Source organism: Rhyacophila brunnea, unplaced genomic scaffold (genome assembly GCF_057557595.1).
Source record: "Rhyacophila brunnea isolate RB1 unplaced genomic scaffold, BYU_Rbru_1.0 scaffold_67, whole genome shotgun sequence".
Lineage (NCBI taxonomy): Eukaryota > Metazoa > Arthropoda > Insecta > Trichoptera > Rhyacophilidae > Rhyacophila > Rhyacophila brunnea.
In genome coordinates this window covers 1,973,869-1,993,578 of record NW_028233336.1, presented here as the reverse complement: position 1 = coordinate 1,993,578, position 19,710 = coordinate 1,973,869, and positions in this window count along the sequence as shown.

Below are 19,710 nucleotides of genomic sequence, written 5' to 3'. Positions count from 1 at the left end.
CAATTCAAACGAATTACACATGACGAGTATATAATTTACAAAAAATCTATCACAATTATTTTTTTATAGCTGTAGGTGATAAATAAGGCTTCTGTTTGGAATTAATCGAAAAGTATGATATACCTTGCAAAATCTTATATTCAAAAAGACGATAAAGCTTTGCCTGATTTTTCAGACGAAATCTTTTGGTTCAAACGTTTATACGCAATGTACACTATTGACAGAAATGTGCTGCTATAAATTCTTATTGGAAATAATTGGCTGGATCAAAGAAGTTTTATATAACATATGGATTGATTCTTGTTTATATCATGTGTTTATTTTTTTTCTTATGCTGTAACAGAACCGATGACATGGAACATATAATTGACCATTATACTTAATAGTTTTCGATCTACAAGCACATTTACAAATATGTTCATGGTATCTAATAGTATCGTAATCTAAATATTCTCAAGTCTTTACTGGATATATAATCAAATAAATAGGGGTACGATGTCTTTCTAAACTATTAGAAACATGATTCTGAAAAACATAATTTGGGGATAATCTCTTTCTACCATTACAAATGTGATCTTTTTGTGTTGAAAAATGTGGCGGTTGTTATGATTGTTCAAATATCAATATATTTTTAAAGAAAATTGCGCTTATATTCTGTTATGCTAAAATTATATAAATAAAGGTAGATAGAACTAAAAAATCCTAATATACCTATAAAAATTGTACAAAAAATTTACGTAATAAATGAATCAGTAGCGAGCCTTAATTAAATTAGACAGCGTATACCATTAGGCTAAATTAGAAAAAAAACACTATTTCATATACATTTAATACATCCACTGAGTGCAATATTGTCTTCCTATCTCTATTTAATATGTTGTTTATTTCATCATAGTGGCATAAATAATCAAAATATACAGTTAAATATGGTAAAACTATATCAATATTATAATTCAGAATAATAAAATCTATATTGATGATTTCTTCAACCCTCAAGAATGAATCCTAGATTTTAAAAGCTCATCGTATAATGAATGATACCTCAAATTTATACATGGATAGATATAGATAAAAATTATGATACTGAGATATGTATATATAAACATGCATCGGAATTTTTAAAGTATTTTGATATGATTTTTTCGTCTGCACATCAATTTAGGCGATGTAGAACTTAACACAAGAAAGGTTATATTTTATTAGTCATTTGTAAACTAGTATGCTAAAATATGAATTTATATATGCTGTTGGTTGTTTTTTATATATCCGAGTTATATGATACACAAATAGTGTATTAAAAGATGAAAAAAAATATGATGAATAGAATCCATTTCCGATAATATTGTATTAAATTTGATAATAAAAATGATTTGTGCTTAGATTTTATTTTAAGCATAAAATATTTGATAGATTTTGCGCCGTTTCCATCTATAATAACTTTAATAATTTAATTTGAATTTATATTAAATTATTCATCATATTGTGTTTTTAATATGGAAAAACGTATATGTATTGAATTGAAATCACACAATTACATCTTCATAAACTGAATTCACATCAAAGAAGCACATTTGTATATTTTAATTGTAAAATCATATAATCCTTGTCATAAATTTTAACATTTGTAATTTTATTTACATAAATATTATACATTTATTATGAATCTAACATACTAGATAATGTATATGCTTAAGTTACATGTATGTATAATAATTTTAAACTTTTATACTATCAGATTGTTATTTTATCTATAAAAACGTATTTTAAGATAGAACCAGTTACAAAATACTAGCGATAATTATTCTTGAAACGTAACATGTGGTAAAATATTCGTCCATAAAATAACGAGTATTATATTTTACACTTAATAATAAATTTGCTTAATCTACAAAAAATAACAGTAAATTAAATTCACCGTAAATATATGTATGTATACATAACAAACTTATAAATATTACTTTGGATACAATCAATGTAATGAAAATTCTTTTGGAAAAATCAAAAATTCACATTCTATTATTTTGCCCGTAATTATATTTATTTCTACTTTCTTGTTTAACAGAAGTGAAATGCTCATAGCATAGTAGGCATATATTGTATTTATTACTCTAAATTAAAGACAAATTATGCTTCAAAAAAAAAGAATAAATGAACCTAATTACCTTTTATTTTTCGTAAATATTCATTTAAAATGTAATATATACATGTTGCTTTTTCGATTTTTACTTGAACCGATACAAATGTTTTTGACAGGACTCAAAAGAAATCTACTTTATCAATTGATAAAAAATTAGTGTTTACTGTAATAGGAATACTCAAATTTTAATTGCAGAGGAGAGCAATTTTATCCCATGTGTACGTGAACAAAATGTTTAAAAAGCAATATTTGTTTTTTGCCTTTTCATGGTTCAAAATTTTCATGATCGATACAAAACTAGATGTTAAATATAATAAATGTCTATACGCTTTCCATTTAGTGTCTAACTATAGTATATTAGCAATGAAAGTTAAATCATAAGAAGATTTATGTAGTAATTTGATTTCTATAAATTACATTTTTGCTATTATTAGCACTAACAAAATTTAAAAGCTAAAAAACAACCGCAATTGAAAAAAATTATAGCGATTTAATATTTTTAAAATAAAAAAAATAAATCAAATATGAGACTTCTCAGTGTAAATTCATCACAATTTAGTCAAAAGTTGATAACATTGAAAATCGCGACAATCTCTTAACGGGAATTATAATATTGAACAGACTGTTTTCGCTTTTCTGTAATAGGATCGACATAATATTTTTCTTTTGAATTGCGAATTCATATTGCTATCATATTATTATAATGTATTATGTTACAATTAATTATTTCTTTACCTGATTTATAAATAATGTATTTTGGCTCATTTTTATAATCTGCTGCATTTATGCTTACCAAAATATACGCTCAGATGAAATATTCTATTAAAAATACTTTCTTCAAAAAAAGTAATTCTGGGTATATACAATGCTCCAAAGTTAGCAAAATTTTTGGAATCAACAAATACCTCATAGATTCAGAATGTTTTTTACAAGTATAAAAACAGTTCTTATTCAATAGAAGTAGAGTTAAGTATTCAGGGTCAAATTTGATTTTCTTATTCAGTTTATAAAAGAATTAAAGTTTTTATGTGAATTGGAACGGGTGTTTCTTGTCTACACAATGTAAAATTTTTACATTTAACTTACACCAATGTCTCCAAATCCAATATACTTTTTGTATATATATTTTTACATGTAAACTTAGATTATTCTTCCTCTTTTTTTTATTTTTATTCACTAACATATCTAATTTGTTTTCTAAAATTATATGCTCTCTCCTTTCTATAACGTTCGATTTTCCGCCAAGTCATAAAATATGATTACTTGATATTAAATTTCGTTGTGAAATAAAAGTTGTTCAATAGAAAGAAATTATGTTTTTAATTGAGTTTTAAAATTTTTTTGTAGCGTCTAAAATTATAATCTTTCCATCCAATTTTTTCAATTGTGCAATAAATCTTTTTTTTATCATTTGTAAGGCGTGGTAAAATTTTCGTTCGTCTTTCCAATTTTGAGCGAAAATTATTGATCATTCAGTTTATACATTTCTTGTTTTTCTTTGTGAGAAGGAAAAAATATCTACCATAGAGTATGGTAGCTCTATTTCAAGCCCAATCATATTTAACGCAATTGGTTTACTATATTATTATAAATATAGTAAAACATAATTATATTACAATATTCTGTAATTTAGAGAATAAAAACAAAATATTGCATCTTATTAAAGAAAATCATCCAGGGCTATAATTATGCCTATCATCATTAAAAGCTATATTAAAGTGCCAACACACCACCTTAATATATTTTTTGCTTATAAATACATAGATTTGATTTTTTATTCATCACGAAAATGCTATATCTGAATTCAATGATCATAATGATATTATTTTTTATAAAATTTAAAGTCAATATTTGTGTGAGAAAAAAATTTGATTGTTTCGTATAAAATAATTAATTTAGTATTACATAATATTTTGCTTATTTTTAAATTCATCTGTATGCTTTTTTCTTGTTTTCATTGTTATAAAGGTCCAATTTGCGCCCCTTTTTGTTCACATGATTTCCTTGTTATTAAAAATTTGTTAGGCACAACTTTCATGCTTCATGGGACAAAAAAATCTTGCAATACAACAAACTCTAAACAGCTTAATTTTTTTGTATTTTTATTTCTTGTGCTGAATTTTATGCGTAAATTCAAAAAAATATAATAGAAAGTTAGGTGCTATGTTATATAAAAAACTGTTAAAAGTTAGGGGTTTTAATTTATAAATTTTCACGCATTTAGATGTAGGAAAAATCGATTAAAATCTAACAAAGGTAGTGATAATATAGGTTTTTTTAAGAACCGTAATAAGATTTTTTAGAAGGTTTAAATTACGAAATTTACACTTTTTATAATTTTTCAATAATCCTTTGTTGATTTCAAGTTTGTTTTTACCATCGAAAGTTAGTTTTTAGTTTGTATGATACAAAATATTATGAGTATAAAGTAACAGTTAGAATTTATATTATTTTTACAAAAATTATACTTTACGCAAGTAATTGGTATGCAATGAGAATTATACCATATATTAATATTTTTGAAGAGAATGAATTGGGCGGTTTCTAATGAAATTTTTTAAAACCTTTGCTTTTATTCATAGCAGATCTTACTTACTACCGATCACAGTCAAAATCAAATCACTTTTGTTAAAGTCTGTTGTGTCGAAAACTATTAGTATTTACATGATAAGATGTGCTTTTGAATCGCGTGAAACTAGAAGTTGCCGTAAAAGATATCTAATTTGCCAATAATATAAATAGAAAGTCTGTAAAGTGTATATAATAAACCTGAAAATCTTTATAAATTTATAGATTTCTTTAATTATACCACTTTCTTTCTGTAATCTTATTTATTCCATATATTAGTTTCTTTCTCTAAAATGATTAATTGCTCTGTGAGTACTTTTTACAAGAAATTTTTTTTAAAGAGTGCATTAAAAATACAATATACATAATGATTATGTAGAAATTTAGGCAAGAATATTATAAAAAAGAATAAAATGGCGTCATGCATTATTGCACGATATTAATTTAATTAAATAAATTAAAATATAAAATATAAAAAAGAAAAAAAACAGAATTTATAGATTTAAGATTCTTTGAAAAACAGTAAATGAAGATTAAAAATTATTTGGCTGATCTCATAATGTAAAAATCTAAATTCTGTGATCAATATAATGCAGAAACATATGATAAATAGTTCGTAAAATGATGATTGTTTCTTATATTTTCATAATATAATTAAAAATATAGCAAATTATCAAAAAAAATTTGCTAACTCTATTATCTATGTATATCTACAATTTTATATCATACGAGTGAATTCTATTATCTTGCAAACGTAAATATTTTTTAGATTTACTATTTCCCGAAAAAAATTAAGGTAATTGTAGTACCATTGAAATTTTATGCATTAGTTTAACCATAAATATAATAAAAAGTAATATAATTAGATACTTATATTTGCTATGATTTCACTTTTTTATTGTACATGGAAAAAACTTAAAAGTTGAATTTTGTGATTTAATGCTATCATTATTGACAGTGCAATTTATTTGGATTTATTCTCTCTAAAAATGTTATATTACAAAAACGTTTTCTGGTCAAATATATATTTGGTGATTACAAGGAGCTATGAACCTGCGAAATTGTAAAAAATTTTTTTTATTATTTTAAGTAATTTCTTATAAAAAAGAAAAACAAAGAGTATCATTGATGCTATGCTAAACTAATATATATTAAGAATAAATCTTTGTATGTTTTAATAATGGTAAAAGGGCTGGTTTAATTTTATGAAAAATACATGCAAAAGCTTATTATTGTATTTTTAACTTGCGAAGTTGCCATATAATTTTTTTATAAACTAATTTCATGCAACTATTTTATTTGCTTTATCTTTATTGGAAATTTTTGAATTAATTTATAATAAAAGTAATTCAAATACTTCATCTTAAAAATAAAATCTATAAACAAAGAATTTTGCCAAATTCGATTCCCTTTTTAAATCGATTGTAAATAATATTTTTCTATTTTCATGTAACGACATACCGAATTTGATTATTCACTCCATATCATCTTGGTTATGTTTCCATTTACAATTATGTTTTGGCTTTAATTGTTTGTTCTTGTTAAGAATTGTAATTTCGCATTGTTCATGAACCATGAATAAATTATTAACAAAAAAACGGCTTATTACACTGAAAGTGCTCCTGTACTCTTTAGTGCCTTTTTTATGTAATATTTCGATTAAATATACAATGAAATTTTTTTTTCTTACTACAAAAAAAGATAGAATCTAATACGTCACTGTATATCTCTATAATCAAATATTTTGTGATTTATTCGTTATATTTTTCTTTTATACATTAAATATTGATAATTTATATGTGCTGTAAAATAACAAACACACATCCAAAATTTTATTTGACATGCTCTGCATTTAGTTGAAACAAAAAAAATATTTACAGCCCATTATAATCTAAAGGGTCAAAAAAGTATATAAAATATTAGCTTGTGTATTTCTATGAATTCATTTAGCTAACCTTATCAGCATACTTATATGTAAGATAAATGAGCTGAAGAAAATCTGTAAATTTTTTGTTATTCAATATACACCTGGATGTAATTTTAACACAATTTTTTTTTATCTCACATATTTTTGGCGCAATTAAATACTTGATATGCAATAATATAGTCGTAAAAACTATTCCTGTAAGATTAAATTTGAAATTTAATTCTTAAATCCAACAAAATTTCAGAATGAGAGAACAAAAAATATATCTATTATTTGCGTTATAGACAGAATCCAATATATAAAAAGAGAACTGACGATTGAATTTTGCTTTCCAATTTTGACTATAATTGATTTTTTTCTCTATTTGAGACATTATTTTTTTAGTGTGTTTTGCCATCGAAGGTGACGATGATTTTTTCCAAAAATTAATTTTTAATTAATATATTATTTTATTTTATTTTTCTAATTTTTAGCATCTTGAAGTTTTGAAAAAATAAAAATTGTACTTATACCGAAAAGCAGAGTAAAAATACCATCAAATGACATGATATATAATTTTTATTGCACATATTATCTTAGAACAAATTTCAGACTAGTTTTTAAGTAGGTAGACTTTGAATATTATACATCTTTATATGAAACAATGATTCTAGCTTAATAAGTATATAAGAAGAAATAGATTATTTTATAATCACATGTGTTTCTTGTATAAAAATTTATCATATTTTTTTTATAGGATTTATTTGTATATTTAAGTTTATGCTTAAAATAATATTTTATGTAGTTATGCTGTTTTTTTCTGATTTAAAGTGTTCAGAAGTTTTGAATATAAGATATTGGCATATAATTAATAAATCTTATGTTATTTGCCTAAATTACCAATTTATTGGTGATAATAAAATGAAAATTTTGTGTTTTTTTAAATGTAAAACAAGACCTCTTTTTTTTACAATGCGTGTCCGTAGATTTAACGAATTAAATTATGGCAATAAAATTACGCTTATAGTTTTTTTTATAAGTGGGTTTAAAATTATCCATACAATTATGCTATAATGTATTAAAATAAATAACAATAGCGAATAATGTATGTGTAGAATTATTTTTCAATATAAGAATTACCCTCTTTTGTTTTGCGCAAATTCACAAAAATTATTAAGGCTGATATTTGATCGACTTTGAAAAGGTATATTTGCTAAGTCTGGTTATTTCTTTTATATATTTTCTATGAATATATAAAAATCAAGTTTTTTCATTATTTTGTTTAGGCTTTATGCGATTGTTAATTTATAAGAAAAGTTGTCTTTATATAGAAATGAAACTATCATTGCGTCTTTTTAACACATAGTAGGTGACTAAAAACTTTCGATAGTGATCCTAAAATGGCCTGGTAATTTGCATAGCCCGAATATCTTAACGATAGCAGCCCCCCATATATAGATTGTATTTGTTACGAATCTGAATAATTAAAATATTAAATTGCCTTGGGTATACAAATATGCTGTATATATGTTCTATATCAAAATGATGATTTTTGACGAAACTATGCACATATAGCGAAATAACCATTAATTGCTGGTTATATAATATAAGAGAGCCTTTGTGACATAAGAGTACCAAATAACGCGTTTTAAATGAATAAACAGTCATTATGGGATAAAAGAGAAATTCAGAACAAAGATCTCTATATTTGATATAAAAAAACAGTTTAATTATACTATACATAAATGTAGATATAGATACTGTCTGTAAATAGAGAAATAATATATGGTATTTTTTTGTATGGTTATAAGCATTGCATAAAAATATTCTAGCCGTATAATTTATAAAAGTACCAGTTGTTTTGGATCTTTCATTAGTGTATTTTATTAATGATTTCGGTTCTTCGCAACGTAAATTGATCTATAAAAAATTAAATTTACAATATTTAACTGTTTTTATAACTTGTTTTGTTAAGAACAGACTTAAATGTATAATTTCTCTATAATACCTTTATTGAAAACTTTAAAATAGAAAACATTCTTTGTAATCAGATTGCTTAATTTTTTATTTTAAATTTATCGTACTAGATAAATGTCATATTTGGATTGATTACAAATTATTAATCTAATCGAGTACAAATATATCAAAACAAATTATATTTAGATTGAGTGGAACGATGAGAAATATAGAGCTTCTATAATAATTTATAGATTATAGAATTATTAAATGTATAATTTTTTTTTATTTAACAAAATTTTCTATTTATTTGCAGGTTAACACTATAATTTTATCCCTTTAAAGTCTAAGATCTTGATAATGTTGTCTGTTTTTTAAGAGATTTATAGATTATTTTAACCCCTTAAAAGAAGATTTAACCTTATTTTTTACTTTACCAGGATTTTGTATTTTAAGATGATGATTAATTTATTTATATCGGTGTCTTAACAGTAAATTATATAGCTTAATATTAAATTATAAATTCATATCGAAAAGGATATTCTGTTTATATCACGATCATTCTGTCAAGCTCAGCGTCGCTTTAGTGATTTTTATCGTTTTTAAATGATTTATATGAATAAATCACGAATTTAATTATACAAACAAATTACAATATGGAAGATTTTAATGCCCCCTTTCGTAAAAATCAATTGAATTTCATTACAATTCATTGATGTCAATAGATTTCTGCCCGAAGAACAAATATTTTCAAGATTTTCTAATCGTACTTTAATTATAAAGATTTCACTTGATTTTATCGATATTTTTTTTAATTATAATTTCCGTTCTTTATATTACATTATGTTACATGTAATAAATAAATCGAAAATAATTTGTCGTTTTAAAGTAATATTATATTTAATGTATATTTATAGGGATAAAAAAAGTTATCATCGAAATACATCTGCAATATTTTTGAAATTGCCCATATAAATTATTTAACATTTTTATTTGAAAAATTAAAAAATATGTGATTTTTGTTTTAACGTGATATTTCATAATATTAAATTAGTTTTAATAATGCAAAGTCATGTGTTTATAAGGTATTTAAAATGGATTTCTTATCGCAGTTACGAACTTTTTCTATTTTCATGTAGATTAATCAACACAATAGTATTCTTTGTGTATAGCAGGGACATTACTAGCAGATGAAATAATATAATATTAATAACACTTTTTGATTTTTTTTTAAATGCTAAAATATGATTTTTATTGTGATATTCATCTTATAAAATAAACTAAAATTTAGACGGTGTGGTGACACGATGTCATAGAAGGTAATTTATGGAACTAGATATCACGAAGCAACTTGAGGCATATATTTAAGCGTTGGGATTAAGAAAAAACCTTGAATTAATAGGTCTCGAAAGAAAGAGGGGTATTAAAGAAGACTTTGGAGAGGAGGTGATAGTCGAAAGTATAAATACGCTGTGCATACAGAAAAAAGGCAAGCTGTGCGTGAGAACAAAAACTAAAATTACGACTATAAATATGACCCATGGATAAAAAAAATACATATCAATGAATGTAATAAATGGCAATGATAATTTTATATTACTTATATAGAATCTTTATTTGATGGAATTGCTAAAAATGATGTTTTTCGGGGTGTTTTGTGTATATATAAACGACAAAACCATCAATTCGTAAACATTACTGCAGATAAACCAATATTTTTTACCTAAAAACATATTATTTTATTGAAAATACTTATAGCGACCATTTAAAATACATTTACATAGATTTTATGCTACATTCTTATGGAAATTATGTTTTAAGTATCTGAAATTATGTATAGAACGATATTTAGAAAGAAAATTTTGAATTTTACAATTTCAGTTTAAAATTAATCTATGTTTGTTGAATATAAATTGCCATTTCTTGGGTAAAAGTTTTACATTGTGCTTGTCAAATACAACTTTAAGAAAACCAAAAAGACCAGAACTCACTCAGTACAAGAGATTTGCGAAAACAAAAATGTAGAAATAAAGGCTGATATCAGAATAAAAACAGATATTTTAATCAAACATAATAGACCTGATAAATTTCTATACGATAAAAAAAGAAACATTATTACGTTGATTGATTAGGTAAAACTAGCCTTTATAACTTAACTGAAGTTGAGAAGGAAAAATAAAAAAGGTTTGAATCTTAGTAAATGAACTTGGTTTTGTTTACCTCTATAAACTAATAATAATACCATGTGTAATGACTAGGAAACGAGTGATTGCAAAACATCATAAAAAATATGTGTGGTGTTGTAAATCCTAGACGAAGTAGAAACAAGCATGTATGTGAACACATTTCATAAGACACCTATATTTATCCCATTTGAGAGAAGAAAGCAGTTGATGAAGATAGATTATAGGAAGGTGTCAAAAATGCAATAAGGAGTTGTGCAATATTCCATATGAACTGACCACATCTAAAAAAGATAAAATTGATAAATATAAACTTAACCCGTAAATAAAAAATATTATATTTAGAATTTAAAGCATATCGTTCAGAACTATAACATGCAAGCAATGATATACATACATAATAAATAAATCGTAAAGTAAATATAAGATTTAGAATAAATTTCACAGAAAATTTGTTTTCAATTATAAGCATTTTTTCATGATATAAATTATAAAGGGATACCATTTACATAAATGAAAATATACAAAATCAATTTTTGTGCATAAATTTATTTATTTTGTCATTTGCAATTTATTACTGCTATGTAAACAGCAAGATTGCAGAAGAATTCAACTTTCCTAAATAGCTAATATAAAGAAAAGAGCAAAAAAATGTGATTTTCACGTAACTTCTATTGCAGATAATGTATATAAGGCTATAAAAATTCGTGTGAAGTCATAAGTTTTGCTGTTCTTAATAAATTACAGAAACGAGTGGTGCTTAATGAGTTTTTTTATTTTTTTGATAGTTTAAATTTTTAAAAAATTGTGTGGTTGTTTTCGAATGTTTTGCTAAATTTAGTTAGTATACTAATTCTGATATATGGAAGCAAAACTTTATAAATAGGCAAATTGATTTTACAGAATGGAATTGTACTTAAATTTTCACGTATAAATCAATTTCTATTTTTTATATGGCATAATTTATAGCATTTCATATATTTATGAAACCTATTTTACCATTTTAAACCTTATAAATACTGCATTTTTGATGTGATATTGATTTTTATAATAGTGAAAACCTTCATATGAATTGAAACCAAATATATAACTGGGTTTAATATATTCGGAATAAAAAAACTTTTAATCCTTCCTCAACAGTTTTACAATAGAAATATTTATTTATTATACACTATCATAAAAAACATTTAGATGAATGGTGTTTAAAAAAATATGGTCGTTAATGAAGGAGGGAATTTTTTTATGGTTGATTTTCATCTTTAGAAATAAAATTAAAAATACATTTTCTATTTATAATCATATTATTTTTTAGTTATATAAGAAACCAATAAAGCTCATCGCTATATCCATTTTGTTTTGAAGATAATAAAAATGATCCTTATATGAGTCACTTTACATATTATTAAAAAATATAAACCTAAAAATGACTCTTATAACTAAAATCTAAGCATGATAATTAGATATCTGGAGACCTTTCATTTGTAATTTATTTTGACAATGTTTTTTTGATCTATATAAAATATAATGAATCTTAACAAGATTTACGTCTATGAAGCTCAAATTTAATTTAAATGCGGGATATCGAAAAATAAAAAAAAATTGATTAGGAAATTAATGACCTAAATTTAAAATAATAAAAAAATATTTGAGCTTGAAATAGAATTTATATAAATATATTTAAAAATCACTTTTTTCATGATTAAAGTTAGTGCAGGGTGTATTATAAAATAAAATTCTTGAATTATTGAATGGTGAAAAATTTCTTTTTTGTATTGAGCATTCTAAAGTTGTTCTGTGATTCAGAAAACTACATTTATCATCCTTATCAACGTGTCTTCCTAAACTTATTTAAATTAAGTCAACAGGTCAATTTTATTTTGTGTTCTATTATATATATTTCATAAATATATATATATACTTTTTTCATAATTTATTAATAATTTAAATAATATAATAAACAATCCGAAATATTCTAGTTAAATATATTATGCAAAAATAATTTTTTGCCGATTTAATTTACATGAGATATATGCACTCGAATATTTTATTACAAAATAAAATCATAACACTGAGGGGGGCAACCGATAGAATCTTTTGTTTACACTACAATCATAACTATAAATTATTAAAATTAAAATGAACTTTTTACAATTTATTTACGATTGAATTCTGTTAAATATTCTATAAAAAGATAGCTAAAATAAACCTTTAAACTCCTTTTGGTATGGATGATTATAATAAAAACATGAATTTGTTTTTTATATATGGATAAATTTCCATAATAAGAACATTGCTGTAAATAAATAATTGCAAAAATAGCATTAGTAGGGATGTGGAGTATTGAATCATAGAAAAATTCAATTTAATTTGCAATATACTAATTAAATGATTAAGGAAAATTACTAGACAACGCTATAAAACATGTAGAAAAAACAGAAATTTTTATAAATAAATATAATGAGCAGTGTAAAGTACTTTCTAGTTTTTTTCTTGTTTATGGGTGTCTTTCGATCCATTTTTTGTTTCAAAACTTATGAAATATTTTCATTCCTGATTCAATAAATAAATAATTATCGGATTTGATACGAGAAAAACCAAAATTTATATGAAAATATAATTGAAATCTAGTTTATAGTTGGTAATTTTTTTGGCGCAAAAGAATTATAAAATGAAAATGTTTGGATAGAGCAAAGAGAAAGACAACATCGAACGGTTATTTATATTTATATTTACATTTGCATATTTATCTATATAAACTCGGCAATAATGCAATCAACTATCAAACTTTGCGTAGAAAAATATATAACGGTGATTTGTGGACTTTAATATATCTAAGCTGGACATTTTATACTGTAGTCGCGCAATTTAAAATAATAAGCATTTTCATACCCTAAAACTTTAAAATATATGCGGAAAATCTCCTTTTTTATAGTATACAGTATATATTTGGTATCATAAAGTTTAGGAATAATTTTTATTTTCTTTAAAATTTGCATCTATACATAATTACATAAACAATTTCAGAATGATATCTAAAATGATATTCAAAACCAATTTACTATATCGAAGAAGTGTTCTCATGAGGTCAATATTTTGGCTGGAAAATATAATCATAAAGATATGTGTTTTACATGAAAACTAAATGCAATAGACAATATGCTGTAAAAAGAGGTTTTTAAATATATTTTTGCATCTTGCATAAGGAAAGATATGCAAAGTGTGACAGATTAAATGTATAAAAGATTATACATAATATGGCCATTGTAAAATCCGGAAAGGCATTTATTTTAATAAAATATCTCATATTTTGAAAAATTAAATATTGATTTTGAATCACAAATGAAACACCCTTCATATAATTTCAGCATTTTTTTTTATATTTACAACATAATCTCAGTCTTTGTTTAAACTCGGATAATTTTCATACAAATAATCATATTTTAAAGTCTTAAATCCCATCAAAAAGGTATAGGCTTATTATATAGTTGTCCTGTAAACAATTTTTAATTCTTGTTTCTATAAAGTTGTGTTTTATATTATAATATGCGTAGGAAACATTTTAATTTATATATTATTATTATATTAGAAACATAAAGTCCGATATATGTAAAATTAAAGGCACTAAAAAAATATAACTTAATACTTATATTATAAAGGATGATTTATAATTATATAAAAGGTTTTAAATTACCTATATGTCACATTTAAATTTTAATAATAAAATTTTTTTCCATCCTAGAGCAATTTTTATGTCATTTTTTTTGTTTTCAGTAAGCGAAAATTACTATTTATTGCAAATCTCATTAGAAATTTAGGAATCTAATAGATACAAAAAATATATTATTTTGTGGATATCTAGCATTAATAAACGGCACTATGCTTATTTGACATATATACTTTAGACTAAAACTTACCTCTTATCCAAAAAATACATATATTATAGAAGATTGTGTGATTTTATTATGATTTCTGGTATATCGAAGACATTTTACCTAGTTTATGGTTTAAAAATATTTTAATTCTCAATACATAGCATTTATTGTTTATTTAGTGTCCTCAAGCAACTGTTTTATTTTCTTATAAAAAAATTTTTTTTTAGTTTTGGAAGTTTTACACTTCCAATTTGATTATAGGACTTGGCAAAATAATTTAATCTAAAAGAAAATTATGTGAGATATTTATATGTGTTAGTATAGTTATCTATTCCAACAAAATCCCACATTTGATGCTTAACATTTAAACAAGGTGTTTGTGTCGCAATATTGCGTGAATAAAATATGATAAGTTTGTGTAATAGAAATAGAATTTGTTCAGGAATCATATTTTGTATAATCTACATATATAAACCGTTCAAAAGTTTCATATACTTCATTCATAATTTTTTTTACTAAATAAGTTCATAGTATGACTAACTTTTAAAAATTATCATAAATATGAAACAAGTATTGATCACATTGATTCATTGCAATAGAATATAAATTGTGTTAGATATATCATTATATATTCATACAAAAATCTGGGCAAGAAATAATAATAAAGAATCCTTTACATCGTAATTATACTAGAAATATATTTTATTGATATAAAATCTAAATTTATTTTTATATATTTTTGTAAAATATTTTTAATCACAAAAAACTTATTCTTATACCACGTTGAGCTTTATTTTCTCTTTGATGCCGGAATTTTTGAACTTTTAACATGCATAACTTCTTTGATCAGAAGTTTGCAATATAAATTGGGTAATTCTTTTTCACTTTAGGAAAAAAACTAAATGTAGTTGAAGTAGTTTACGCAAACGCGTTTATATACTTGTTTTGTTTAAATCAAATTGTTAAAATGCTAACCAATATAAATTTTGTTTATTATAGAGCTTATATCATATTCACGTTATTTCTTCTTTAAAAAACCATGCTTGAACTTTTAAATAAATTAACATTGAAAAATAATGTGACATCCATTTTAAAATCGATGTAGATTGTATTCTTACCTTTAATGGTTTTATTTGACAACACAAACTATACTTTTAACTTAAAGAAAGAATGAATTTAATACACTATCGATTGTTATAAGTTAAAGACAAAAACAAGAATATAATCTTTTATTTTTTTATAATTGCAAAAAGCATTTTAGAACATGCATATATGACATAAATATAGATAAATATAATATTAAACTATATGATGAAAAAATGTTTACTCAAAGTGATAGTTAAATATAAATTCTTCGCATATCTAAATTATATATAGCTTTATTAACTGATATTTTATAAAATTCACAGTCATTCTATGGGTGTGCAATATATATTCTCTTCTTTACATATGTAAAGTTAGGTTAAATGCAGCGTCTAAAACTATTTATCTCTGATTCGAAGTAGATTTCATACTGGATAGTTTTCATTTGCATCGAAATGTGTTTCAACTGGCTGCCATGTAAGAAAAATTAAATCTTTAATCAAAAATGATTTTTTACAGATATAGCTAAAATTTACATCTACTGATAACATGAAATTCACATATAACAATTTATTCTTCTATATTAATGAGAAATAAATATCAATCAGTAATGGTAAAAATAATCGTCTTATGTTTAATCTTAATTGAATAAGTATTAGCTTTAATTGCCAACTGTATAAATTATACATACATAGCAGTAAACTAGAATTCATAATGGTTTGATGGTAAGTTTTAACTGTAAACAGAAGACTTGTTGAGATATTTAAACGCATCAAAGATGACTATATTTAGCTATATATCAAGTTTCGTGTTTCTAACTATAAACTAACGTAAATTTTGGTTATATATGATGTATAATATTTTGTATTTATCTACATATCTTTGCTTAATAAATACAATTAAAAATATTATAATTATATAGTACAATTAAACTTTGAAATCATCTCAAAATACAACCCCGACATCAACACTGAAAAAAATCATAATTCATTCATACTGTGACGTATAGTAATTTTCACATCTTTTTACAGTGTATTAGGCTGAATTACAACATAAAAGGGTAACTTTTATTGGATGGATTCAATTCAAATATAATATATTTCTTATTCCATTCAAAACTAAAAAAAAAGAAAAGTGATTTATCGCAAAATTTAATCTAGTAATGAAGATATAACAGATAGTAGTTTTATCCGAAAAAACTTTGTTCTATCAACACAGTATTTTATCACAAAAATATCTTTTAACGTACACAAGGTGTTATTTTAATTCTATATTTATTTAAAATTATATACGTGTCATAAATTATCTCTCCCTACAAAGATCTATACTCATTGAAATTGGATTCTCTCGAGCCTATATTATATCTTGTGATTTTGTTTAACTTCACAGTTTAACACGTAAATCATAAATGTAAAAGAAAACTTTTAATAAGATAACTTAAGAATATACATTTATTTATCATAATTTTGTGATTTTTATGAAACAAATTGAGCATGTAAATTTACCATTTTTGTATCCATTTCAATAATTGGGTTTTGTAATGTGCCGAAAATCCCGATTTTTTAATAATAATCTTGAACACAAAAAGATTCTAAAGTTTTGAGAAGAACACATTAAACGTTTGTTGTATTTATAGTGTGTATTTCTCCTCTTTCCGTTTCCAAAATAATATTCATTTTAAATTTAATGATATATTAAATAAATCTATGCATTTGATGTCATGAACACTAATGTGAACAATTACAACACAAAAGTAAATTAAGATTTTAATTAATTTAAATTCCAATTTTCAAAAACTGAGCCCAGATTAGGTGTTAAAAACGGTAAAGAAAGAAAAATATCTTGTTTTTTTATAAAAAAATGAATTAAAAAACATATAATGTGTACGTTGTGTAATTTCAATCATAAACACAATTTTGAGCAATAGAATTTCTGTCAATAATGTAAAAAGATTGAATCGCTGTAGTATCCTTTAAAAACATATAGCAGCTGATGAACTTCTAAGCCGATTGGTTCTATTTCTAATTACTAGAATTTATTTAAAAAAATTTTTAAAAATGATATAAGCACAATTTTTATTTTGTATTTATCATAAGCATTATATGTTACGAACTAATCAAAAAATTGATTTTTTCTTGCCATGAACGTTTTAAAGAAAACAAGTATTAATTTATTTCTATGATGCCTTTTGTTGATGATTCTATATAATTTAATATTTTATTCAATGGCTATATAACATAAAAATTCAGATTTCGAATGCAATTACGTAGTTTATTATTTATAAATCATATCAACAGAACATTTTTGCCAAAGAAAATAAAACGCCTATTAAATAAAATAGTCTAAGCACTTTAAAGAAACATTAGATAATAAATAATTGCAAAATCTACTATTAATGTCACGCACAGTATGTGGTTGTATAAAAATGAATAGTTCTATAAAATAATCCGTTATAATGTTGTTTTGTATAATTTAAAACATAAAAAAAAAATTTATACAAGATTAATTTTATATAGAGACAATCAGGAATTTTTTTTCGAATTATATCAATTTTTTTGATATTTTGTATTTAATCAAGCTATGATTTATAAAAGAAAAAAAATTTCCGTTATTATAAGAATATAATAATGAAAAAACTAAATGTATTATAGAAAGCATATCAATTTATTCTAGATAAAATATAATTTACATTCACATCTCACTGGTTTTTGTATAATATATGACCAATTTTATCCTTAAAGATGCACATATTTGTCTTTAATTGCTTTATGTGAATACATGACTGATGTAAAGGATTTTTAAAAATTTTTGCACTGAATATTAAGAATATAAATTAGTTTTAATTTAAAGTATATATAGCAATTAATTAATTAAAATAAATACAACAAATTTTGGATGAAAAAAATATACAAATAATAATATTTTCTTGGTAATTTTTATCCTTTTTCCTATAGCTAATTATATGGTATATATGACCTAACAAAAACAATTAAACTTAATGTTATAATAGCTTGTTGTATAAAATAATTAAATATTCGAAATAATGAATGCTTCATCTAATATTTAATCAACTCTTTTTCTTAAAGGTAAAAGTATTGATAAATTCACTGTCAGGTGGTTTTCTTACTAAGATATACTATATTAATTGCAAGTTAGACCTTCTTAGAAGAATAAACGCAAATTTTTAATTCATGTATAAAGAAAATAAGTCTGAACTAATTCGAAGAGAATTTTTAGAATATGAAATTCTTTAATTTAAAAAAGATCTCTATAAATATATGTGTTTAAACAGAAAATCAAATTTACTTTGCTAGTTTGCATAAATTATAAATATCCAGATCTTTTTTTATTCTATTAGTTATCTTATAATATTTTGAAAAAATAGCTTTATTTAGATAATTTATTTTTATTTTTTATGTATTTGAATTTTGAATCAGGTTTGTTTATTGAAAGCCGCGGATTTACTCTGTACATGAATAAAATGCATCAACAAAGTTAATACCAAAAAAATATTAATTTTACGAACATTTGTCTTTAGATTTCACTGTTTAAGATATGAATGCAAACGTGATCTACGATGCCAATTTTGCTTTAATATTTCACAGCTTTCCATCAGAATATTTATACATAGACCTCAAGCTCATTAAAGTAAAACAATTTTATAATATGATTAAATTTTAGTAACTAAGAGCTAAATAAGTTTACTAAAGCTGTAGAAAGTAGTTCATTTAATAATCTCTTTGGTAAGACAAAGACATCCAGACGATTTTTCCGTTTAATTTAATTTTAGCTGTTCTTTACGCATTTAACATAAAATGAAACCAGTAACATATAAATAAACTTCGCAGTTATTCACTAATGGCAAAAACAAATTATGCACTGAGTTTATTGTATCATAGCATAAAATATGGTCCAAATGTCCAGCAAAATAATTATTTTGGGCTGTAGATGAGAATATTTATGCGACTGCCAGATAAAATAGATCTTCTACGATTGTCTTTTAAA